We start from the raw sequence: 27025 nt of genomic DNA on the forward strand, positions 1-27025 counted from the left end.
ATTTCCGAAATCATTTCCAAAATCATTTTTTCTTGTCTTGTTTTCATTAAAGAATGTCGCAGGAGCCACCAGGCCCGATGGGGGCAAGCATCTTTCTGTTTCATTTTTATGGTACAGCCTTAACTGGCTCTCCGGCCTCCTCGAGAGCGGCCTCTGGACAAAGCTGTGTTGCATCGGGGAGGGACAGATGTCTGAGAGGCCTTCCGTATCTGCTGACACTTCCCGAGGGTCCCTGGGCCGGGGAAAGAGCACTCTCTGCTCTCTGTTGGGGACCAGAGGGCTGTGGGTGGCGGTTGCACTTTTCCAGAGTTCTCTGTAACACCCCAAGAACCTGTGTATCATCCCGCAGAGAAGTCTTTATGCTACAGTGAAGAGGTCTTAACATGGCTCATTCTTGTGAGACCCCGGAAGAAGTATTCAATAGTATTCTCTGTATATTTAATAACCTTAAGTCCACGTGACAATTATCTTGAATCTGAGGGCCCGGGCTCCTCCACTTAGCATGGCGCTGCTGCCGGGGTCAGAGCCAAACTACTACGTGTGGGCGTGGGCCAGCGAACTGAATACACCCAGATGCTCATCCGACTGAAAGACCCGTCAAAGTTCTGGTCGGGTACGAAGATGGTCTTATATGTGGAAGCAAAAGAGACACTCGTCTTTGGGGTCTTTTTATTGGAATGTGTCATTATGACTTCATTGGTCTAAATTACTTCGTTAGGTCTAAAATTGGAGGAAGGAAGTATACTATCTCTTCGGGCAACCCCCCCCCAGAAGATGTCCTTGGGAGGGAGCAGTGGGGCAAGGTGCCATAGGTGGGAACCAGCTGTGCTGTGAGGGAACAGTGTGGCTCTGGGAAGCATAAGGCTTGGGGCCATTCTTTGAAATGAGATGTGACTTAATGTTGCCAAAGAAACGGGAGTTGAGGTAATGGGTGTCTCTTCTGAGAAGAGGCCTGTAAGTCCAGAACTTGGTTCACCATGTCCCCTTCTTCCTGTCACAGAGACGGATGGCACTCCTGGGGGGAGTCCTCCATCCTCCTGCTCCCCTGAGTCATGGTGACACAGTGCCACTAGGAGTCCCGTCCCGTCTGACAGACCAGGAAACTGATACCACGTGAGAGGAAGTCACAGAGGTGACCCTGAAACTGGCACCTCAAGCACCCACCTCTCCACAGACTGGGTGGCTTGTCAACAGCAAAAATTTATTTCTCACAGTTCTGGAGGTTGTAAGTCCGAGGTCAGCGTGGTCAGGTTCTGGGAGGGCCTTCTTCCGGGTTGCAGACGGCCATCTTATCATGTCCTCATGGCAGAGAGAGGGTGAGAGAGTCCTTCTAGGGCTCTTCTAAGGGCAATAATCCCCTTCATGAGGATTCTACCTGCTTGACCTAATCGTCTCCCAGAGGCCCCACTTCCTGATACCATCACATGGGGGTTAGGGTTGCAACATATGAATTTGGGGGGTGGGGACATAAACAGTTAGTCCATAACAGTGATACCCAGGAGAAAATGGCAGGCCAAATGGAGACTATGGCAAAGAAGAGACCATGCCCTCCCTTTCAATAGCAGCGGCTATTCTGCTCAGCAGACTCAGGTGGGAAGATGACCCAGGGCTGCCTGATCATCCCATTTCCAAGAGAACTTGGAACATACAGATTTTTTATGTGAAAGGCAAGCTCCTGATTTTAAAATCTTGGCAAGTGACTAAAAAACTGAAAACACATGCGTGCCAAGCAAAACACATCTCCAGACTGAATGTGGCCTCCAGCCTGTGACCTTTGGAAAGATCTAGAATCATTTGGCTGCTTTGGAGGCATGTTACTGGAGGCAGAAACAAGGAGTACGTCTGGAAATGCTGTCGCCCGCCTGACGTGTGGGTGGAATCGGCAGCCATCTGGACCACGGCATTTTGGAACCACCACCTGCTGCAAGGTATCTGACCTTCCAAACCTAGGGACTTAGTTCTTCTCCTTGGGCTTTGTGTCCTGATTAAAAATAGGTTAATCTTGACTGCCTTCTCAATAATTCTTCGCTTGGTAAAAAAACAGTAAGTCTGAAGATAAGACCTTGAAGTAAGGCCTGTGGGTTGGTATGGTGGCAAGATGGCTCCCTGGAGGGAGCAGGGAGGAAAGGGAAGTTGAGGGTGGGTACATCTGGAGGCTCACACGGCCTACTTCATGGTTGCCATTCTGGCCCACCTGGGACTCCAACTCAGGATCCCCAATCCCCTGTAGTGCCTGAGAAAGGTCAGAGAGCCTTGAGGGAGACTTCCGCTGACCCAAAGGAGCAGTTGATGGAGGACCGTTCAAATCCAGTTCTCTTAAAAGCATGCTGAATTTCCATCCGTGGCTCTTTGCACAAAAATGACTTCCCCTCCTTGACTCCCACCTGTTCAACTTTGATTTCAGGTAAGTTCTGGGAGAAGACAGTCTTTTTTTTTTTTTTAAGATTTTATTTATTTATTTATTTGAGAAAGAGAGAGCACGTAAGAGGGGGGAGGGTCCGAGGGAGAAGCAGACTCCCCGCCGAGCAGGGAGCCCGATGCGGGACGCGATCCCGGGACTCCAGGATCATGACCTGAACCGAAGGCAGTCGCTTAACCAACTGAGCCACCCAGGCGCCCGAGAAGACAGTCTTGTACACACTCTACATGACTGAATAGACCGATGCATAACAGCCAGACCATATATAAGATAGAACTCAGACCCACAACCTGCAGCAACCGGCACAGGAAGCCAAACAACAGCTCCTATAACAGTCGACCCCAAACTGCCAGGACTTGATTCATAGGTTAATAGCTGCTAGTTTCCCTAATTCTTGTCCCCACTTCCAACTTAAGACCCACAGAAGAAAGCCAAATGTGCACCCCTAACCAATCACACAGGAACTATTCCTGCACACTAGCCCACAGCTTCCCTCACTGACAAGCTCCACCCTGGGCACACCTGGAGCCTTCCCTTTTTTCCACCAAGGCTTTCCCATGCCCCTCCGAATCCCAGCCCTAGTCTCTGCTGATGGGGGCTGACTTCCTTGCTAGAGCAAGCGAATAGCCTTGGCTGGTTCTCATTGGGTGATTTGCTCCTTTCCAGAGCTCACACACACTCACACACACACAGCTGGGTTGGGGTTGCTCCAGGCAGGCACAATGGCCTGCATGGTGCCTTGAAACACACCTGCAGGCACACACCAACTCTGCAGAGCAGCCCTGGAGGAGGAAGCAATTCGGAAGGGATCGGTGGACATGTCTTTCCAGATGAAGGGCAAAGAGGCCCAAGAGATGTTTGAAATCATTGTGTTTTGACCAAAAACTTCATTAACCTGGAGACAATGGAGAAATTGTCTTGTGGCTGACAAAGCAAAATGCTCTAGACTTGGCCAAGCAGAGCCACCTGAGTGGCCTGGGCCCAGATCCCACAGCACTGCTGGCGGCGGAGAGGGCCACCGTGGCCATCGGACAGGGCGGGTGGGACCCCCATGGGCAGGCAGCCCTGTCACCTCCTCGCCGCCAGAGTGTGTCAGGAAGGCGACAGGCATCTCATTCTTTGAATCTATGAAGATGAATGAACTTTCCACCCTTAACAAGTCACCAGACCTACATTAGACCCGACTATAAGAGATCTGCTTTGGGAACGGGACGGCATTTTCTAGTCTAAGAACAAATGTCATGGATGGAGAGCTTTAATTACAGTGTATGTACCAGCATTTTGCAGAGAAGCAGTTGGAAATTAAAGAAGTAGAAATTTATAATACTAATTACAAAGAGGACTTGGCTTGTATTCCTGGCTCCCTCTCTCACCAGTGTCTGATATTTTAAAAGGTTCAGAAGAATTAGAGTTTTTTCTCCAGACATGACTCTACAAAGAGAGCATTTAGAAGTGCTGTTTGGAGCTCGGCAAGATAGGAGGGAGGGGCGGGGGGGAGGGGACACTACATTGGAGCACCCCCTACCCCGTCCTGGCACAGGACCCCGTGAATGGGAAGAGAAGGTGCTAAAGTATCTTCATTCTTCCCTAAGAACATCTGCCAATAACTTAAACCAAGGTCTCAGTTCCGCTCCTGTTAATTAGGCTGACCTCATGGAATCTACCAGAAGAAAAGCAGTCTGGAAAGCTGCTCTGCCTCGGTCTCTACCGCTTCTGTGTCATCACGTGACACCGCAGTTGCTATGGAGATTATCAGTCGTGAGCGGATTGTCCACAAGTTGAACTTGGATCTGACAAGTCAAATTTGTCACTTTGGGGGAAAAGTAAAGAGGCTTACTATTTTTTTTGTGTGTTCATGAAAAGATTTCCTTGACTCCTGACAATGCCCCCTTCCCCTTTCCAGCTCAGTAGGCTTTTTCCACATTGTGGTCCTGAGCTGAAGAAAGGTTGTTTTATTCTCTCACGTTCTGTAGCATCTACAAGGAATCTACAGAGTGGGCACGATTGGCCCTCCATGATAATTTCTGGATAACAGAGAACACACCCTGTGATTCAACTTCAGAACAGGTGGTCGTCTCTTCTGTGATGGGAATGGTGTGTCAGTGATGGCCCGCTCTCCAACAAGGGGACCTCATGTCCTTCGCTGGTATGAATGCCCTCCCACCACACGCTGGTGATTGTGTGCGTACGCACATGTGCGTATGTGCGTTTCGCCCTGCTGCTCTTTGTCCCTCAGCAGGTAATGACTTTCATGGACAGGCTTTATCAGAATAAAAGTGAAACAGCCATTTAATGACGGCCACCCCGTCAAGCCGACTGGTGACGGGAGGCTGGTTGGAGCCGTGGACAGAAGAGAGAGGCAGGCTGAAGGCATGAGCGCAGCTTTGGTGAGAGGGTGGGGAGGGAAGCTCCTGCACTGGATGAGCCTGCCTCTCCTAGTCCCCAATGTCCTTGTTTTACCTTGTTTCTTTGGTTCTAACCTTATAAGAACCTTCAGGCAGTCTCTTATTTATGACGGGTATCATGATATTGAAAGGACTCCCAAGTTTGAATGCTGTAGCTTGGTGTGTCGGTGCCGCCATCAGACCTGGCCAACACCTGTCAAGGCTTTGATCTCAGATACATGCTCCCTCCTCTTAGAAGCCTTCCTAACCCCCCAGATGAGCCCAGGCCTGAACTGGGAAGGTGGAGCCTGGGGCCTCATCCCTGGATGGAGCCAGAAGAAGGCCTCGATGTGGGTGGAGAGATTGGATCTGGATCAGTGCCCCTGATCCCTGTTAATTATAGGGGCCAACTGAGGCCCCTTTCATTGGTAACAGAAAGTTTCCAACAGATGTAGACATTTTTCCCTGGACAAATCGGCCGCAGGATCACCGAAGACCAGACCAGAAGCATTTCCTTGAGAAGCAGCAGCAACAGAAAAACCAAGAATTGCAATTTGATTCTATAATTCTTTTTTTTTTTTCTTTGAGAGAGAGAGATCTCGAGCGGGGTGGGTGGGGTGGGGGGAACAGAGAGAAAGGGAGAGAGAATCTTAAGCAGACTCCACACAGAGGCCAACGCAGGGCTCAATTTCATGACACTGAGATCATGATCTGAGCCAAAATCAAGAGTCAGACACTTAACCGACTGAGCCACCCAGGCGCCCCTGATTCTATAATTCTTAAGACAGACCCACTTCATTGGAGCTCAGCCGACCAGTGGTCACACCTCAGACCTTCATTCCGTTACCTCTGCCAGGTATCTTTCATTCTCTACTCAAGTGAAAGCTAGTCACGCCTCCTTTACCCTCATTTAAAGGCTTAAAACTCACCCTTGGGATTCTCTCTGACCAAGGACAGAGGAGTCTTGCTCTAGGCCCCAGCCTTCTGTACCAGTCCCTCACGCCGGGACCCGCAGCAGGAGAGGGAGGCTCTGGGAGTGCCAGTTGGAGTCGAAATCCTCCTGTGGCCAGAGGTGTCAGGTGAGTCGCAGGGCAATAAGGGAGGACGAGTGGCTTCCCTGCCGATGGGCATGCCTCACCCGAGGATTTGCTGCAGAGTGCTGAGACTGTGCGACACAGGGCCCGAGGCCGGCAGGTATGATTGGGCAGTCCTCCACGGCTGAGCTCCTGACCAGGAAATTCCCTACCTGGGGACTGTCGTTCCAAGGCTGCCCTGGGCCATGTCCCTTGGTGCCCAGTGAGGGAATACAAGGAGATGATGGACACAGGTCTGTTTCTCTTAGCAAAGCCAACCCTAGGTATTGGCCAGGCACTGTTGGTGTGTGAGTATATGTGTGTGTGTGTGTGTGTGTGTGTGTGTGTGCGCATGAGTAAATGTGTCTTTTTTTTTTTTAAAGATTTATTTATTTATTTTAGAGAGAGAGAGAGAGAGAGAGAGAGTACATGAGTGAGGGGAGGGGCAGAGGGAGAGGGAGAGAAAATCTCAAGCAGACTCCCCGCTGAGTGCAGAGCCTACTGCAGGATTCCATCTCATGACCCCAAGATCATGACCTGAGCTGAAACCAAGCATCGGGTGTCCAGCCTCCCAGGCGCCCCTGAGTGTTTATGCCTGTATATGTATGTCTATGCATGAGTGTTTGTGCGTGTATGTATATATGTATGAATGTATGTTTGGTATGTGTGTGAATGTGTGCCCAAGTGTACGCGTGTATGTTCATGTGCTGGTGCATGTGTATACGTGTGTGCATGTGTATAAGAATGTGTGTGCCTGGTCGCCTGGGTGGCTCAGTTGATTAAGCGTCTGCCTTCGGCTCAGGTCATGATCTCGGGGTCTTGGGATCAAGCCCCACGTGGAGCCCTGCATTGAGCCTATATTGAGCTCCATGCTCAGCTCAGAGCCAGCTTGTTCCTCTCCATCCCCCCCTGCTCCTCCCTGTGCGCGCGCACTCTCTCTCAGGTAAATAACTAAAATCTCTCACACACAAAAAAGATCCAACTAAAATAGAAGGTTTTTGTAAAGGCAGCACAAATCCACTCCCAAATGATTGCAACATTGCCTTCAGGGGGAAAGGTAATGCTGTGGGACTGTCCCTCCACCCCCACCCCCCGTGACAGACTGCTCCCCCACGCCACAGGACCAAGCTGCGAGCACAGGGACCCCGCTCCTAGACTATCATTTTCTTTTCCTGAGTGCTGCCAGGCACATGGCTCTAGAAACCCGGCACTCTAGCTCTTTTTGTGAGCAGAAATGCAGGCCAGGAACCAAAACCAGAAAATAAATACATAAAACCAGAAACCTCATGTGCTGCTGTGGCTGAAAGGAAACAGATATGGGCCTTGAGAAGGAAGCTCTCCAGAACCATCCAGAAAGGCACCCCCCTGACCCCACCCTCAGGTGCACAGCTCACAAGTGGTCACCAGCTCACAGAAGGCCACGCGGGCAGCGCCCTGCTGCAGGCCAGCCAGGCTGGTGCTGCAGAGAGCACGTGCCTGCACCCCGCCAGGTCCTGCCCATTGCCTTCTTCCTCATTCCAGAGAAAGGAAGCCCCTGGGAATGGACCATCCCTCAGCCCTCCCAGGCCACCCACAGACCTGCTCCTTCCAAGTGTCTGGTTCTTAATTTACATGAGGGCCCATTTTGGGGAAGCACCTCGGTGACAATGAGCTGTGGGTCACAGGGTCAGTCCCCAAGGGGCCATTTTCTCCTCAAGGTCATGGTCACTGACTGCTCTTCCATACACACCAGGTGAACAGATGCACACTGTTTGTCACGGGGGGGGGGGGGGGGGGGGAGGGGTAACTAGGGCCCCTGGAGGCATGTGCATCTCCCTTTCTGCCTGGCCCAGGCCCAGGCCAAGATAGGATTGCCTCAGGCTTCCCTTGGGGTGACAGGAACCAAAGTCATTTGCATGACACACTATGACCGGTCTCTTTGCCTCCCTGTTTAGGGTGAGTGCCAGGGCAGGTCTCAGGAGAGGCCGCTATCAGTCCGCCCGCCTGAGACCATGGCAGAGGGAGGCTTGAGCGGCCTCCCTGAGCTGAACAGTCTGGGCTACTTTCCCAGCTCCCCAAACCGGCGCATGGCCTTGGGCAGCTCACTCTCTGGGCCTGTTTCTTCATCTGTGAAATGGGGATGAAAACAGTATCCACCTCACAGGGTTGACCTAAGGATTAAGTGAGGTTTTCTATGTGTGTACATAGACGTATACACACTCACATATACGACATTATATGTATAAATGTAAGTGAATTATATCTATTGGAGGGTATAGGTATTTGACTATGAGATTATAAATACATATAATGTTTAAAGTACTTAGAACAATGCCTGGCACATAGTAAATCTCTATAAATGTTAACTGTCATTGTTCTTCTTCTTCCTCTGGTTATTATTGTCATTACCACAAATACAGCTTTGGAATCAAGCAGCCTGGGTTCAAGTCTCCATCCATCCCCTTAAAATCCCTCTAAGCAGAGGTGAATTTTCCCAACCTATCCAAGCCTTACTCAATATCAGCATTTTAAAATTCACTAGAGGGGGGTGCCTGGCTGGCTCAGTTGGAAGAGCATGCAACTCTTGGTCTTGGGGTCAGGAGTTTGAGCCCCACACTGGGTGTAGAGATTACAAAAAAAAATAAATAAACTTAAGAAAAGATAAAAAAATTAAATAGGAATTGTGGGCCTTAAACTGTACCCTTAAAAATGGTTAGCATAGTAAATCGTATCTTATGTATATTTTATCAAAACAGACAAATATATAGCACATGAATTAATATGGGACATATTATATAAATATCACAAATACATCAAATAAAGCTCATATTTTTTTAAGTAGGCTCCACGCCCAGTGGAGCCCATTGCAGGTCTCAAAGTCATGACCCTGAGATTAAGACCTGAGCTGAGATCGAGTCAGGCTTTTAACTGAGTAAGCCACCCAGGCACCCCACAAAGCCCATAATTTTAATGATGGTGTATTACTTGGATGAGCCAAAGTTATGGGGAAAAAAATGAATTAATTTAAGATCAGTTAAAAAAAAAAATCTTCAGTAAATGATAGTGCAGGAGGCACCACGGGCACTGGGGGGATCTTGCAGGGGTACTGGTGAGGCTGTGATTTCTCTCTGATGGCCCTAATGGAGCATCCTCCTTTGCCTCTCCCAGCTTCTGGTGGTTCCCAGCAGTCCTTGGCTTATGGCCACAGCACTGCAGTCTCTGCTTCTGTCCTCACATAACTCTGTGTGTGTGTGTGTGTGTGTGTGTGTGTGTGTGTGTGTGTGTGTGTGTTGCTGGGTCTGTTTTCTCCTAGAGAACCCAATTGATGAATTAGGGCTCACCCTACTCCAGTATGGCCTCATCTCAACTAAGTACATCTGCAAAGACCCTATTTCCAAATAAGGTTGCATTTTGAGGTTCTGGGTGGACATAGATTTGGGAGGACACTGTTCACCCCTGTATAGACAGTGTGAGGCTGTGCAGGAGCGTGTTACTCATGGCATGAGGATGACTGGTTCCTGGTCATGAGAGGCAGCTCCATGGGGGGGAAACATCGTGGTGAGGAGGTACAGGGGATGCTTCAAGTGTCTCTGGCCCCTCACTGCTGGCTCTGTGTGTGTTCCTCTAGAACTTTCTCCTTTTGTCAAGCTCAGACATCACCAGATGAACTTCAGGCTTTAAAACTCTATGGCTATGGGACTAAGGTGGATGGGGTCTGAAGGTATTCAGAACCGTAAGATCAGAGACAGCAAATGCATGACCCGGGTAGCCTCAGGGTCCACACCTAGCTGTTCATCCTTCAGTAATTCACTGAGGGTGGAGACACACTGATGGGAGAAAGAGGCAGACTTCCATTAGAGGAAACAGAATGAGGGAAGGCCCCAAAGCAGGAGGGCCCCAGGCTGAGGGGCTCACTGGGGCCTGGGGCAGGACTACCGTCGCTGCCTTCGGAGGGGCGGGCAGGGCAGGAGAGCTGAGTGTCCTGCCCTTGCTTCCTGCTGACACCTCCTCCTGCTGAGGTTAGGATGGCTCGGGGCTCTGAACCAGGAGTTCTAGAAATCAGGGAGCAGAGGGAATGCTGCAGTCCAGGGGCCGTGCAAGGCGAGCACCGGCTCGCTGGGGTATGCCCACTGCTGACGGATGCTGCCCTGGGGTTCTGCCGGTATTACTCATCCACAGGTCAATCTTGCATGAAAGGGAACATCACAGTCCTGGCGTGGCCCCTAGGTTCCTACAAGTTGTAAAACCATTTGGAAGTGGCAGCAACACGCTCAGATGCCAGGCTCAGAGGAAGCTTGCCTGGGAGTCTTGCCCTGTCTGGGTGGGTAGCCCCCTCCCGACACGGCACAAGCTGCCTGGGGGGGTCCTGGGGACCCCGCAATGCTCTAACTTAAAGCAAGGGTGAATGGTGTGGCTTCTGCATGTGTACTGAGGTGGGGGATATCGGAGGCGCAGGCCCTTTCCGGCATCACTAGTCAGAGTGGCTTGGGAGCCTCTGGCTGCCACTCAGTCCCAACTAACCCAAAGCCATGCTTGAGCGTTATCCACAGGCAAGTCTTGGGTGAGGTCTCAACATGCAAAGGCTTAAGGACTATCCAAGCCTGAACCACGAGCCTTATGGAGTGAGAGGTTGTACACACACACACACACACACACACATACACACAGTTACATGGATGTACAGGCAACATGCTCCTGGAACATAGCAGAGGAGACCTCCTGCTGCTCCTGGGGTGACATGGCCACTGTAGACCCATTCGGGTGTCTGCTGGCTTCACGGCATCCCCTTGCGTGGGAATTGCCTCTTCCTTCACAGAGATGCTTCAGGGATCTTGCATTTGTCAGGTTCTCCAGGAAAACAGGGCCAATAGGACACACACACACACACACACACACACACACACACACACACACACACACAAAGCGGTTGCAGAATTATGAAGGCTGAGAAGTCCCAAGAGCTGCAGGTGGCAAGCTGGAGTTGCAGGAGAGCCAAAGGCATCGTTCCGATCTGAGTCTGAAAGCCTGAGGACCAGGAGTGTTGATGGTGTGAGTTCCAGTGTGAAAGCCAGTAGCCTCGAGCCCCAAGAAGAGCTGAGGTTTCAGCCAGAGTCTGAAGGCAGGAGAAGACCAATGTCCCAACCCAAAGGCAATCAAAGAAGAGGAATTCCATCTTATTCAAGAAAAGGTCAGCCTTTTTGTTCTATTCATGCCTTCAACTGATCAGATGAGGCCCACCCACCTTAGGAAGAAGAATGCATCTTACTCAGTCTATCCACTTAAATGTTAAAGTCATCCAAAAATGCCCCTGCAGAAACACCCCACGCAAAGTAATGTTTGCTCAAATATCAGGACACTCCATGGCCCAGTCCACTTGACAAAAGATTAACCATCACAGACCTCAAGACTATTAGATTCCCTCTTCTGAGGAATTTGCCAATGCGACAGACAGCTGGCTTATGTCTTGCAAGACTTGGGACCCAACGGATAGAAGGCTTTCTCTTCTGATGTCCTCCCGGTCTCTTTCACCCTTGTATCTTGTAAGACGCCACACCTGCCTACCCCCGTAGGATGATCACCCGTACACGTTTTTCCTTAAATGAGCTTGGGCTGAATTTCCCTACCTGCACCACCTCCATGAACATCACGTCCTCTCTCTCGGACCCTCCCTCCCTGTGGGGTCTGCAGGGACTCCTCCCGCACGCTGTTACCACCGGGCAGAGTCAGCCCCCACAAATGGGCCCGAAACAGAGTCTCCCACCTTCTGTGTTGTTACAACAGTTTGAAAACTGCAGACTGGCTGTTTATTTGTGTGTATGTTTGTTTTCAGAAGCAGCCACTCGATTCCAGAGACACGTTTCCACCTGGATGCCCACTGACCTGCCCTGCGGTGGCACCTCTCGGAAACTCCTTCAAGGCAGGTTTGAAAGATTTTCACAGACTTAACCATCCTGCAGGTTGGCCTTTCCAGAGATGCCAGTCTAGTTGGATCTATGGTTTTGATAACAGCTCGAGTTACAGAGTCTCCTCCTTCCATCTCGCCTTGGTCATGTAATATAACGAAAACATCAAAAAGGAATGAGTCAAAGTGAAGTTCTGGCCAGGAAGTGGGTCTTGGGAAACCTGCCTTGAGGTGCTGTGTTCTACTTCTGGAGGAGAGAAAAGCACAGTGGGCCAGGCAGGCAGCACCGTGCCCATGTGGCCGTGTTTTCGCAGGGCACGTGGGAATCCGTGGAGTGATTTCATCACCACGCCGGCAGGAGCATCACTGGTCACAGGTGGAAGCCTCAGAGATGATCTAATGTAACCTTCTCACTGGCCAGGGTGGGGGGTGGGAACCCGATCTGCTCTGAGTCACACAGGCAAGCAGTCGGGAGCTGGGCTTGATGTAGGGTCAGAGACAAATTCCACAAGAATTAAAGACCCGAATGTAAAAAGGAAACTTTCCAACTGTAACAGAAGTATCTTTCGGACCTCATCGTGAGGAAGGAGGGTTTTCTGAAGCAAGGCACAAGAAGCATCACCCGGGGGACAAAAGACTGGTCCCCTGGACACCTCATCTCTGATCCCCCTGCCCTGCTCCCCAGCTCCGGCCATGCGGGCCTCCTCAGGGCCTCTGTGCCGTTCCCTCCCCAGACACACTCCTCCCTTCCCCAGGGGCCAACGCTACTCCCCCTTAAACACCACCTCCTGGGAGGGTTCTCCCTCAGCCAGGCACCTGTTCTCTTACCACTGTAGATAACTGAGTTCCTATTTATTTGTTTAATCTTCGTTGCTGGAAGAGACTGTGTGCTCTAGAAGGGCAAGGGACGGGCTATTTTATGCTTGACTGTACCTTTCGCTCCAACACGGCGCCTGGCACATAATACCTCCTTCATGAAACGGTGTTGACCGAATGCTGAATCTAGCCTGAAATGCTTTGAGCACAGTCCCCGAGGGGCCGTGTGACCTCGGGCAATTTATGAATCCTCCCTTAGCCTCCTAAAACCTGAGCAGTGCCTCCCACAGTGACACACTCACCCTGGAGAAGCCGCCGTGCCATGTACCAGGCGCGGCACCAGGCTCCCGCAAGGGAGGCCGCACTGGGCAGCGCGGGGTCAGCCGGCTTCTGGCGCGAGTCTGAACTCACGTGATTCTCGGGGTCTCCAACCTCCCCGGAGGGGGGCTGTTCTCTCCCAGGGGGTGGCCTCGATGCCTGTGGAGGTCACCGTGGGAGGAGCTCCAGAGCCCAGGGAAGTGCGCCCGACTGCCAAGGCCGCAGTAGTGAGGGCGCAGCAGCCGGGGGCCAGTGTGAGGAGGGAAGCCGCCCTCCCCGCGGCCGGCCGACTGGACAGCGGCAGGCTGGCCTGCCCGATCTTCTCCCCGCATGAGTTCTGTCCGTCTATTCGAGGCAAGCGAACATTTCCCCCTCTCTCAAGCTTTGCAGAAAACCAGGACCCAACAATGACATCTCTGACTCTTGCTTGGTGGGGAAAGGCACCTGGGCCCACGGGGGGCCGCATTTCAGCAGTGCGCTGCGTGCCGCACGCCACCAGCTGGGTGGCCACACGCCCAGCGCCCCCAGCACCTTCCTGGGATCCCTCTGCTTTCTCGCCAACAGGCTCTCTCCGTAGTCTTTTGTTCACAGGGTGGCAGTGTGGTGAAAGGCGGAGCTGTGTGGATTCCGTCCTGGGTTCCCTTGCTGACAAGCTGGGCAACCCAGGGCAGACTGGCTGCCCTCTCTGGTCTGTTTCTCTCTCTGCAAAATGCAGGGCTCAGGCTGGTGGGCCCCTGACTCTCACCTGCTATGGTTTTGGGCCTCAGGCGGGGCTCTCGGCAGGAGGCAGGAGTGCTGGGTAGAGAGCATTGCCCCGGGGTAGAGCTTCCTCGGAGGGGGAGTCCCCTGACAGGCCACTGGGGTCACTGAGTGAGGGGCTGGACTGGGATCCTGGGCCACGGACTACCTGGTTCCAGGGATCAAGGGAGACACTGGCCAATTCTGGCTGTTCTTTGAAGTAGCCTAATACTACTTTCCAGAGTTAAGTACTCCTTGAAGCAAAGGAAGGAAGGTAGAAGGAAGGAGAAAGGAACTAGCAGGTACTGAGAGAGCCAGGAGAGTGCCAGGCACCCTGCTAGCGGCTTACCCCCATTTTCTCATTTAAGCCCCCATCGACCCCACAGAGAAGAAATTATCACTCCACCCAATGCTGGAGGAAACTGAGGCTCAGACAGACTAAGGAACTCGCCTTAGCGAGTGCCCAGGGCAGGAAGGGCATCCAGGCCCGTCTGCGGTGTTCACACTGTGCTGCCTCACTCGGAGGAAGGGACAAGGATGGCCCGGGAGAGCATCTTTGAGTGGAAAGCCCCTGCCCTGTCCCTGACTGGTTGGATCCTCACTACAGACCCACGGTCACATAGGACAGCTATGCTAGTTAGACTGTCTCCAAATGTTTGCCAAAGTAAGCACTTGCTGCAACGAGCAGATAGTCATTGCACCCCTCCCGACGGCCCCCACGTTCGTTTTGGTTCAATATGCCCACCTTGTAGACAAACACTTCAAAGGGAAGGCATGTGTCTGGCCAGTAGAATCAATAGCAGCTTCTGAGTCCGAAGGGCCACAAAGGACATACCCTTGGCACCAGCCCTGTGGCCAGTTGTGCAAAGCCGGAAATGGTAGGTTGGATGCGCATTCCCCAAAACCTTTCCTGGCCATTGATGTTTGCAGAGGAGACTCTGGTTGGACTCACCAAGTTAACAGGTGGGGGAAAGGCAAGGCTAGGGAGGGACCTGAGCAGGTGACAGTTCCGGGGAAGCTGCAGCTGACAGGTGGTGGAGGGATGACCAAGAGCCACAAAGGTCAAGGTCACGGGGGAGAGTGAAGCCCAGCTAGGGAACTGGGGCGGGGAGCAGAGAGAATCACTGGGGATGGAACTGGGTAGGCCAGCTCAGCTCCGGCTCTTCCTTGTCACTCAGCCCCCTGCGTGCTATGGTCACACGTGCCCTGGATCAGAAAGCACCAGCGCCTTCGTGGACAGATGCACCAGCACGGGGAGAGCTCAGCTGGAGGGGAGCTCTCTGCGACACATTCTTGTTTATAGTGTCTATGTTGTGCAGACAAGCGGGAAGGTAGAAGACAGCGGAGTGTCCACAACGTTGCCGTCCAACAGTGGTCCCGGGTTTTGGAAACTAGTGCAGGATGTGGCTTGGGGCGTGGTGGAAGGCAGGGAAGGCAGTGACAGTGGCAAATGTGGGCACTCCCCAGATGTGCACTGGACCCAGTGGCAGCAGGAACTTGGAGCTATGGAAGCTGACAGCAATCTGGGGTGCTCTCATCCAGAGGTCATTCCCTACCATCTGGGCTCCTCTCTCCCTATCACCCCACCATCCACCAGTTCTTGTCATGTGCGTCTCTCTGGGCCGGCTGCCCTTCCGGGTGATCATTAGCTACTCAAGTGCAGCCATCCAGCTCAGGGGTCTCTGTCCCCACCCCGTGCCTGGTATAATTTTTGATCACAGCCAATGGGTTAGAGAGAACTTTTTGAAAGGACAGACCATGGCATCATGAGGCAGCTTTGCTTCAGATGGGACATTGGTTTAGAATCAGTCTCGGGCGCCTGGGTGGCTCAGTCGGTTAAGACTGCCTTCGGCTCAGGTCATGATCCTGGCGTCCCGCATCGGGCTCCCTGCTCGGGGAGGAGCCTGCTTCTCCCTGTGACCCTCTTCCCTCTCGTGCTATCTCTCATTCTCGCTCCCTCAAATAAATAAATCTTAAAAAAAAAAAGATTTAGAATCAGTCTCCTCAGTTCCTTAGAGGAAGGAGGACAACCTAAGGGCAAGAGGGTGGACAGCCAATGGCTGGCATCTTTCTTACAGGGGGAAACGAATCATCGGAGTGTATGTTCTTCCAGCTGTGCAGCCAGTTAATTCCCTCAGTGTATCATTATGCAAATATTAATTAAAGAAGGAAGAAAATGAACATGTAATGAGCACCTACTGCATGCATTGTATCTTTGACACCTCCCTGGGATTAAAAAAAAAAAAAAAAAAAGGATCACCAAGCCCTGCAGTGTTCCTGGCCCTGGGAAGTTGTCGGTTGTAACCAAACCTTGGGGGAGGGGAAGAAGCCCTCTGGGCTGCAGATTCACCTCTGGCTCCAGTCTGGTTCCCTTCCCGTCAGGGGAGCAGGCTGGGGCCGCCGTGGCCTGCTGTAACGGGCTCTGTGCACTTGGCCCCATGTAACGCTGAGAAGTGAGCAGGGCAGGCCCAGAACGAGTGCTCTCCCCGTCCTCACCAGGGTGGCCCCTTTTTGGGAAATTGAATCAGGGCATGACATTTAAATGGAGGAAAACCCCTCAGCAGCGGCAGAAAATGAAATTCACTCGGCTGGCCCAGGCACCAAAGAAACAAACTAAATCCCCACCCCCTACGGAAAGATAAACAATAAATAAATGTCACCTGCCATGCAAAACATCGGCATCTGCTTTTTCTTGAGACTGTGAATCCAAACCGTGTTAAGATGTAGAAATTCTCACGTCTACACCCCAACAACAGACTTTAACAAACAGCAATGGCAATTAACCTCCAGATTAATAAATGTTAAATAGGCACCCGATAAGCAGTAAATGAGCTCAAAACAAGCTTTTGAGGTTGGAATCATCCTCCTTGAATTGACAGGAAGGTTTTATTGCAGAGACCCCAACACCACCTCCAGGACGCAGGGACCCCTCTCAGGAATAACACTAGATAGTTCATTATCTTAAAAACTCCAACACAGGGGTGCCTGGGTGGCTCAGTTGTTGGGCGTCTGCCTTCGGCTCAGGTCATGGTCCCAGGGTCCTGGGACCGAGCCCCGCATCGGGCTCCCTGCCCGGCAGGAAGCCTGCTTCTCCCTCTCCTATTCCTCCTGCTTGTGTTCCCTCTCTCTCTGTGTCTCTCACTCTCTCTGTCAAATAAATAAATAAATAAAATCTTAAAAAAAAAAAGCCAATATTTTGTGAAATTATTTAGGTAATTTGCATGTAAGGATTATACCTCTAATTCCTTCTTCAAAATCTGATTTTGGACCTTGGACTCAAAAAAACAACAAAAAAACCTCACCAAAAACCAAAACGGAGGCATTTGTAATAGTTGGAGTTTAGCCACTATGGGAGTTAGCATTTCCTGGGGTGGAGGGGGAAAAATAGATAAAAAAATTGCACTAGAAAGTGAAATTGGATTTTAAAAAATCAATGAAGTAACAAGGCTATTAAAATGGAAAATAAGTCTGATGTCATTCTGAAAAATAAAAGGGTTGAGTCACCTGCAGAGCCACTTAATTAAGCACAGGAAGTAACAAGAGAGCTTGAGTGATTTTCCCGGTTAATGTCAGTATTTCAAAATGAGTGAGGCGTTAGGCCAAGAGCATTCCTTCTAATCAGAGAGTTAAATCGGTTCTTTTGCCCTCAGGACATCTTGATACATTTGAAGTTGATGAAGAGCAAAAGGGAATGTATTAAAAATTATCCCAACTGCACCCAAACAGGCAAAAAAGTGAGCTTTCTGCTTGTGGTCCCTGGGGCAGTGTGTGATGGGGGCCATCAGGCTGGCCCCAGTACCCTCTGGAGCAGGGAAGGATGCCAGGTGGGCTTGGGGAGGCCGCGCCTACCTTCATAAGGTCAGAGGAAGGAGTGCCAACATTTTCTCAGTGTTCCTAAGGATTGTAGCAGCTAAGAGCAGAGGCAGTGAGGTTGGGGTTTTAACAGAAGTGACTTGGGACATGCGAGCAGCCTACCGGACAAGGCTTTCCATTCTCCATGAGCCAGGGTCAGGGGTGGTTGTATGGGGCCTGGCCAGACCTCCCCTCCTCCTCTGCTAAGCAGATGCCAAGCCACTGTCAGCCCCAGCCGGCTATTAAGTCTGGGGTGCACTCCCCAGCATAGCAGCAGTGTTGGAGTGTGCCAGTCCCACCCCAGGGAAGCCGGAGGGCCATCCCAAAGTGCTCTGCAGGCTCTGAGTCTGGGTTCTCTGAGCCACCTGTGGAGGAGCTCCAGAGGTCACTGCCAGATCCCAGACTACAGTAGACTCAGAGGAGAACCAGGGTCCATCCTGAGATCTAGTGCTCAACACATTACCCCCCAACTCACTCCCTCTGCTATCAAAGCCAGCTTCCCTTAAAAAAAAAAAAAAAAGATTTTATTTATTCATTTGAGAGAGAGAGAGAGAGAGAGAGAGAGAGACAGAGGGAGCACAAGCAGGGGAAGGGCAGAGGCAGAGGGAGAAGCAGAATCTCCACTGAGCAGGGAGCCCGACATGGGGCTCCATCCCGGGACCCAGAGATCACGACCTGAGCCAAAGGCGGACGCTTAACCACCTGAGCCACCCAGGCATCCCAAAGCCAGCTTCCTTCAGCATAGTTCACACTTAGGTCTTTTGATGTTCATTGGTTGTTTTATGTTCATTATTATCATTCTTTAACTGTGCTAAGATGGCAAAAAGGTGAAAACTTTAATTCTCAAATCTGACCTGGTTTGGGTAGGGTGGAGACTAGGCTTGTCCAGAAGGGCTCAGCACCAAAATGGAGCCTGGCTATCAGCCAAGTGCACAGATGAAGGGGTCCTGGGCACGCAAGGAGGGCCCCTTAACCGCAAGCGTGGTCTCTTCCCCCACCCCCGATCAATAAGCCAGTCTGTCCTGAATAAACTGAGCGTAATTGGTGGTTACAACCAAAAATTGGCCACAGCCAGGCAGCTGCGGGTTTTCGGGAGCCCTCTTCCCCCTGAGGACAGCTACACACTTACCCGATGTTCATATGGATGATGCTCCGTTTGAAACATCAACCAATATCAGAAGTGATTGCCCCCCCACAGGATGTTTCCTTAGTGCCTCATCTTGAAATTGACAATGTCACGCTGGGTTTTCACTTTAACTTTCTCAATGTCTGTCCTTCCTCCCCCCCCCCATTCCACTCCAAATAAGGCTGCTCAGCAAAAAACAGCAAATACATATTTGGTTTTCACAATTTTTAACTATTTAGCTAACTGAGAACCAGGTAAACGAATCCTAATCCTCTTTGGAAGACTGTCCTGAAGGAAATAGTTGCCACACTCATCTATCTAATGCCAACAGAGCGCTGGGTGGCAATGCCAGGAGGTTTGGGAATAATAGGATATTATGGGCAAGGGTGGAGTCTGAGAGTTAAGTATATCCCCAGTAATACTGATTATTCTCATTTGAAAAATCTTTCCTAATTAGAGAGACCACTGGGATCAGGGGTGGGGGGCTGAAGGGAGGTGGTAGCATTGTAGGCAATTGAAATAGAGCATGGGCTGAGGGTCCAACATTGCAGGTCCATTGCCCTGTGCTGCTCATCTCCCCTTTCTGAGCCTCAGTTTGCTCATCTGTTAAATGGGATCAGTAACTGAGCGTTCCTTGTAAGGTCGTGATGAGACTCCTGGAACAGTCCTGGGAAGAGTTCAGCATGGTCCCCAGGAGAGGATATGTGCATAATTCTTTTTTTTTTTTTTTAAGTGATCTCTAGGCCCAGTGGGGGGCTCAAACTCACGACCTCAAGATCAATAGTCGCATGCTCTACTGACTGAGCCAGCCAGGAACCCCAACATACTTATCAGTAGCTACTGTGTCAACCTTTTTGTTCTAATTCAGTTCTTGTTTTAGACACTGGGTTGAGAAGGCAAGAGAGGAAATATGGATGGAACTTTAACAGATGTTGCTCTACTCTAATCTGGCCTGAGATCCTGTATAACATCACTCAGAATTACCTTCATCTTTGCATGACTTCAGTGATCAGGGGGAAAGGGGAGCATCAGTGCAGGAGAGAAAACATGAATCCAGGACAGGCTGGAGATCACAGTAAAATATTCTCTGCAAATTGCAGCGAGTGCCTCTGCAGAGGACAAGTTCAGAGGGTCGCACTCCTTACCCAAGTGCTGGCGAGGGGCAGCAGGACCATCACAGGCCCTCCGCCCAGCATTCCCTGCCTGCCTTCCCCCACTGGAGGGCAGGGGAACGTGCTGGGGGGAGGTGTGCTGTTGGAATTTGTAATAAATACATTTTCCTCTTAGACCCTATTCCGGGCCCAGAGATCCTACACCCTTGGAATTTCCCCGCAACAAGAGTGATAAAGGTGTCTTTGTTATGTTAATGAGGTGACTACTGGAAAGCTTTTAGGTAACCTAACCAAGGGGGCTGTTTGCCAGGAGAACCAACCAGCTGATTAGAGAGTGGGAGCTTTCAGTCTCTCTGCCACCCTCCTGGGAGGGGAGAGGGGCTGGAGTTTGAATCAATTGCCAATGGCCAACGATTTAATCAATCATGCCTATGTAATGAAGCCTTCATAAAATCCCAAGAGGACTGGGTTCAGAGAGCTTCCAGGTGGTGGAAATGGGCTGGTTGGTGCCCCTGAAGAGAACAGGGAAGCTCCCAGCCCGTCCCCACACCTGGCCCTATGCACCTCTTCCATCTGGCTGTTCCTGAGTTCCATCCTTTTATAATAAGCCAGTCATCTAGTAGGTAAAATGCTTCTCTGAGTTCTAGGAACTGCTCTAGCAAACGAATCAAACCCGAGGAGGGGTCTTAGGAACCTCTGATTTACAGCCAGTTGGTAACAACCTGGCCTTTGGACTGGCATCTGAAGTGTGTGTGTGTGTGTGTGTGTGTGTGTGTTTAAGGGGGAATCTTGTGGGTTGTCAGTCATTCATTGCAGAAGGAGACAGGAAAAGGAAGAGATGAATACTCAGGCCTTGCAGCTACCCTCCTCTCCCCTGGGGTGGCAATACCCAGCCCTCTATTCCGAACGCCCAGGAAGGCCGCTCATCTCCCTACCACCCCCACCCATCCCCATTCGTAACCTCCTTGCTGGTCCCATCTGGCAGGGAGCGACTGGGGCTCAGCCCCTAGCTCCGCCACTCACTGGCTGCATGCCCTGCCTTGGGGAAGATGTGTGCTCTGCCCACGTTCTCATCTGCTAAATGGGACATGTCCTAGGGTTGGCATGTTTCCGCTGGTGACAGGCCTGGCATGGAGTCAGCCGATTTCTTTTCCCTCTCCAGATCGCCGGCCTGGCCTGACCCCTCCTCTGGAACTCTTCCCTGTGTGACTGACCTCAGCCCCCACTGTTGCGGCCTGACCCTGGCCTGCTTCCCACACCCCGCCCACCCGGGCCCCCCGTGTTCCTCTCTGCCAGCTGGGCCCCGACCCCCTCTCTTGGCCTCCAGCCCTGCCTTTGACCTGGCACCAGTGCAAATGGGGCAGATTGCTGAGATCAGGAACAGGTCGTACTTGTCACTCATTCCAGGAGTGTCCTTTCTATGTCCCGATGATCAGCTGCATGGGGAGAAGGGGGTGACATCACTGGGCTTCATAGTCTCTCCCAGAGGGGTCCCTTGGGGCATTTGCCCTGGGGACACATCTCCCAACCCCCCCCCCCAAATGACAGGCCTGGAGCTGCTTGCTGTTGGAGGGTTTGGGGCTGCAGCCCCCCACCCACGGTGGCAAGATCTTGAGAGTAAGGCGGCGGGGTCATCCTTTTCTGGGGGGGAGCGGGGAGCAGACGGAGCTTGGGCTGCGCGACCCAAGTTAAAAGTCCACGAGTTTTCTGTCAGGCACCAGCCACTCCAGATGCACAAACACACCCCTAAGATTCTTGGAGAGGAACTGTTTACAAAGCCTTATATGGGTCCTGACCTTTGATTCTTAGTTTCTTGGTCTGGTGGGGTTTGGATGCTCATTCAGGAGGGGCACGGATTTCATATGTGTACTGGGCTTTTGGCTGGGCCTCATCCGTTCCTGCTACCTGTTGGTTCTCAGTTCCCTTTTGGGGATGACTTCTCCCCAGTACGTTCCGTATGGGTGAGAGAATGATCTTAACGCGCCACCCTCCACCAGGGAAGTCTGGGAAACAAGCCTTTCTCTCCTTGCCCTGGGCCACTCACAGAAGGGTATGTGACCTAACACTGGCTGGAAGGCCCTCCCCAGGCGTGGCATCTGCAGTGAGTAAAGCAGGAAGGAGGGTCCGCGGGTCCAGCTGAGCCGTGGGACAGACGGCCTCCTCCGCGAACCAGGGCTGTACTTTCTGCCTTCCCAGCCCCCCGGAGCAGTCCTGGCCCCCACCACCCCCAATTCCCGGAGCCCCTCATCCCTGTCCACTGCATTCTTTCATTTGAGCTAGCTAGAGTCTCTTTCTTGCCCAATACTACCAGGGTGGACACTGCCTAGCTTACAGGGAGCTACCCGAAAACTCCATGGGGTCCCTGACAGCAGCCCGGGTGTTCACGCCAGTGGAGAAAGAGATGAGGAGTTCTGGCCTGCAAGCGTGCCAAATGGTGTGCTCCTTCTGGAGCGGGGAGCCCTCGCTAATGTCCGTAACTGATGTCTCTCTTGGGAGAGCCTGTGCGTGCGTGCGTGTGTGTGTGTGTGTGTGTGTGTGTGTGTGTAAGAGAGTGTTTCTTACTAGTCAATTAATAGAATATGGTTTCTTTTGTTGTTGTTACTCCTTTAAAAGGGTGAATATTTGGTGCCTGAGAGAAATCTGATGCTCCAAAGCACACCAGTGGCCCCAGCTCTGGGTTGGCCAGAACAGGGCATGGCCATTCCAATTTGCCTGAGGAATGTCTCCAGCTACCACACTGTTGGCACCCCAGGACGGGTCCCTGCAGAGCCCAAGGCCCACCCTCAGCCTCGTCACAGGGATCGCAGGGGCGCCTCTGTGGCCGAGGCGAGGGCCTTCCATTCTGGAATGCCGTCACCCACGCTGGTGAGGAATGAGGCTCTGGGACAATCAGGGCCTTCAGAGGCCAGGGGTTCATCCCACCATGTTCCTGATGATCTGTGGTGAGACTATCACCCGCACGTTTCTCTCCATCGTTCTTTTTTTTTTTTTTTAAAGATTTGATTTACTTATTTAACAAAGAGAGAGACACAGTGAGAGAGGGAACACAAGCAGGGGGAGTGGGAGAGGGAGAAGCAGGCTTCCCGCGGAGCAGGGAGCCCGACGCGGGGCTCGATCCCAGGACCCTGGGATCACGACCTGAGCCGAAGGCAGACACTTAACGACTGAGCCACCCAGGAGTCCCTCCATCGTTCTTTAAAAAAAAAAAAGTGTACAACTCAGTGGCCTTCAGCACCTTCATAACATGGAGCAACCATCGCCCGATCTATTTCCAAAGCTTTCTCGTTACCTCAAACGGAAACTCTGTGCCCTTTAAGCATAGCTGCCCGTTCCTCCCCTCCCCCGTCCCCGGTGACCGTCGTTCTACTTTCTGTCTCTCTGAACGTGCCGTGCTAGGCACCTCAGCTGAGCGGAAGCACACCGTATCTGTCCTCTCGGGTCTGTTTCAGTTAGCACCGTGTTTCCGAGGTTCATTCATGTGGTAGCACGTGTCGGCACGTCATTCCTTTGTAAGGCTGACTAACATTCCATGGGGTGTAGACGCCATGCTTTCTTTCTCTAGACATCTGTTGATGGACGTCTCAGTTGCCCCCACCTTTCAGCTATTATTAATAATGCTGCGATGAACACTGATGTTCAAGTATCCGTTTGAGCCTCTGTTTTCAATTCTTTTGGATTTATACCTAGGACTGGAATTGGCTGAGTCATGTGGTAACTTGATGCTTAGCATTTTGAGGGCTCACCAAACTCTTTTCCACAGCAGCTGCCCCATTCTACCTTCCCATCAGCGGCACACAAGAGTTTGAATGTCACTGCCTCCTCTCCAGCACTTGGGGATGAAGGAGTATGTCATGTGGTTCTTACTTGGTTTGGTTTGGATTTTACTTTTTCGTTGGTTTTACTATGCAGTACATTAAGACAGTGCATAACCTTCTAGAAGGGGTAGATGAACATAACCGAGTTACTTTTCGTCAATCAGGAAAATGCTTCCTTGATCGATATTCTCCAAACCCCTTGACACATGGTAACGATTAACTCCAGAGAAGCATCTATCTCTTTCCATCAAGCTCCGCTGACATGAATAATTGGCAAACCTTTTTTCCTTGCCTCCATTAGTGAACCTGTGGATGTGTGCAGAGGCTGTGCTGGGGATGAGCAAGCACATGGCCATGACGTCAATCCCGGGCAGAATCTCGAACCACATTGGGCCAGGCTGTGGTTGCCAAGGTCAAACCCTTCGTCACTGTGGTTTTGATTTGCATTTCCCTAACTAATGATGGTGAACATCTTTTCATGTGCTTATTGGCCATTTGTATATCTTCTCTGGAGAAAGGTCTATTCAGACCCTTTGTACATTTTTAAACTGAGTTTGTCTTTTTGTTGTTGAGTTGTAGGAGTAGTTTATATATTCTGGATATTAAATCCTTATCACATATATGATTTGTAAATATTTTCTCCTATTCTATTGGTTATCTTTTTACTTTCTTAATAATGTCCTTTGGGGCACTGGCTGGCTCAGTTGGTGGAGCATGTGGTTCTTGACCTGGATTGAGTTCGAGCCCCACGTTGGGTATAGAGATTGCTTAAAAATAAAATCTTAAACAAATAATGTCCTTTGATGCACAAAAGTCTTAAATTTTGATGAAGTCAAAATTTAAGTCCAAACTAACTATATTTTTCTTTTGTTGTTTATGCCTTTCTTGTCAAATCCAATAAATAATCTGTTGCCAAATATGACATCATGAAGGTTTACTTCTGTATTTTTTTTTCTGACAATTTTATGGTTTTAGCTTTTATATTAAAGTCATTGATCCATTTTGAGTTAATTTTTGCATATGGTGTAAGGTAGAGGTTCAACTTCAGTCTTTTGCCTGTGGAAATCTACTTGTCCCAGCACCGTTTACGGAGGATATTTTATTTTCCCCACTTGAACAGACTTGGCAGGCTTGTCAAAAATCAATTGGCCACAGATGTGTGGGTTTATTTCTGGACTCTCAGTTCTGTTCCATTGACCTATGCTTCAAGTCTTATGCCAGTACCACACTGTTTGGATTCCTTTAGCTTGGTAGTAAGTTTTGAAATCAAGAAGCGCAAGTTCTCAAACTTTGTTTTTCTATTTATTTATTTAAAGAATAAATGATACACGGTATCCTATTAGTTTTGGGTATATATCATAGTGATTTGATATTTTTACACACTACGAAATGACTCCCATTATATGTCTAGTTACCATCTGCAAGGTTTTTATAATGTTATTGGCTATATTCCCTATGTTGAACATTACATCCTCGGGACTTATTTTATAACCGAAAGTTTGTGCCTCTGAATCCCCTTCACCTATTTTGCTCATCCCCCAGCCCCTCCCCCTTTCTGGAAGCCACCAGTTTGTTTCTAGCATCTATGAGTCTGTTTCTGGTTTGTTTCATTTGTACATTTGTTTTGTTTTTTAGATTCCACATGTAAGTGAAATCACACAATATCTGTCTCTCTCTGTCTGATTTATTTCATGTAGCGTAATACCCTGTACATTCATCCACATTATTGAAAATGGCAAGATTTCATTCTTTTTTATGGAAGAGTAATATTCCATTGTATATGTACGCCACATCTTCTTTATCTTCTTTATCCATTCATCTACCGATGGACACTTGGGCTGCTTCCATATGTGGCTGTAAATAGTGCGACTTTGTCTTTCTTTTTCAAGATTGTTTTGGCTCTAGGGGACCCCTTGAGATTCCATATGAATTTGAGAATAGGTTTCTTCATTTCTATGAAAAAAGGGCTGTTGAAATTTTGATAGGGACTGCATTGAATCTGTAGATTGTTTTGGATAGTATTGCCAGTTTAACAACATTAAGTCTTCCTACCCATGAACACAGCATGACTTTACATTTATTTAGGGCTTCTTTAATTCCTTTCAGCAATCTCTAAACCTTTCTTGAACCTATTTGTGTCTGTGACTTACATAACCTCTCAAGATAATGAGGGCCATATGTTTCCCTTACCCACTACATAAATTAGTGTTAAAACCAATAGAACACACTGTCTCTCTCAATTTTTGCAGGCTTTCTTAATTTCAGTATTTTCAGTTTTGGTAAGCAAATCCCAGTGTGTGCTATTGATAGCTTTCATGATTTCCTTGATATTAGATACACATATGCCCTCTCAGGCACCATCGTCACAGACGAAAAACTCTCATTCTTTTAGGCGTCCCCTCACACGGTTTCATCGGTTTCCCTTCTCCTAGTTCTGTTATGTTTCTGATCCAATAAGCAAACTTATATTCAACCAACTTATGTACTGCCCAACCGGCTTTAGTATTTGGGTGGGAGAGACCCAAATGTCCAATGTACTGAAGAAGAGACCTAAATGTTGATTCTATCTCCAGGTGCCATGGCAAGAGGTATTGGGAGCCCATGGCCTTGACTTCACAGAGTGAGGAGAGAGAACCAATGAAGGGGAGAGGATTTCCAGCTGGTGGTTTAGGGGAGACCCCATGGAGGAGGAACCATTTAGATAGAGGGATCAGAGTATGGGGTCCTTAGACTCACAATTAATTGAATGTCAACAGAAGCAGAGCTGGATTTTTATGAATAGGTTTCAGGAGGAATCTGAAACTTCTGAGAAATGAATGCTAGATTTTAGATGTATGGGGATAAGTGCACTTTATTGGGGGAAAAATCCATGGCTCTCATTAGATTCTCAAAAAAAAGTAGGTCAGGCTCAAGGAAGATCCTTGCTCATGAGGGACTGATCAGAGGGCTCATTTCTACTTGTTGCTATAGGAAGCTCCATGTGGATGCGGAGAATTATTATTATGTACATGGGCCAGAGGGCTAATGCATCCAGAGGCTCTGAACCTAGATTCAAGGTGCCCAAACAAATTATATATTTGTTTTATGTTTTTATTTTAGCACATTTTCCCAGAAACAGTCATCTGATTCTTAGAGGTCCTGACCCCAATAACCAAGCAGTGGGGGCCCTAGAAGGCAAGTTCTCTTAGTGAGGAGACACGAGATGCTCCTCTAGAGGGAGAGGTAGAGATGGTGCAAAGGAGGGAGGCCCAGGCGGGACAGAGGGCAAGAGGCTTTAGCCATCAGAGAACAGTGCCGAGTCCCTGGGCTGCTGATGGGCCAGGTGAAGAAACCCTGAAATTGAGAGAAAGACAGAAGGAAAATAATTCAAACTGGGGAGCTTCAGAGTCAACTTTCAAAGCTCAGTGCAAAAGCTTCTTTCTTGGGGCACCTGGGTGGCTCCATCGGTTAAGCATCAGCCTCCAGCTCAGGTCATGATCCCAGGGTCCTGG

General features: G+C 50.2%; 1 long non-coding RNA gene across 1 annotated transcript in view; it reads right to left on the minus strand.

The window, feature by feature from the left end:
• The window catches only part of LOC114219635 (uncharacterized), a 264586-nt gene that overhangs the window by 76392 nt on the left and 161169 nt on the right, over positions 1–27025 (minus strand). The gene's annotated exons all lie outside the window — the stretch shown is intronic.

The sequence above is a fragment of the Eumetopias jubatus genome, unplaced genomic scaffold, assembly GCF_037043125.1.
Source record: "Eumetopias jubatus isolate StellerSeaLion01/CBP00866 unplaced genomic scaffold, mEumJub1_p1.0 scaffold_9, whole genome shotgun sequence".
Lineage (NCBI taxonomy): Eukaryota > Metazoa > Chordata > Mammalia > Carnivora > Otariidae > Eumetopias > Eumetopias jubatus.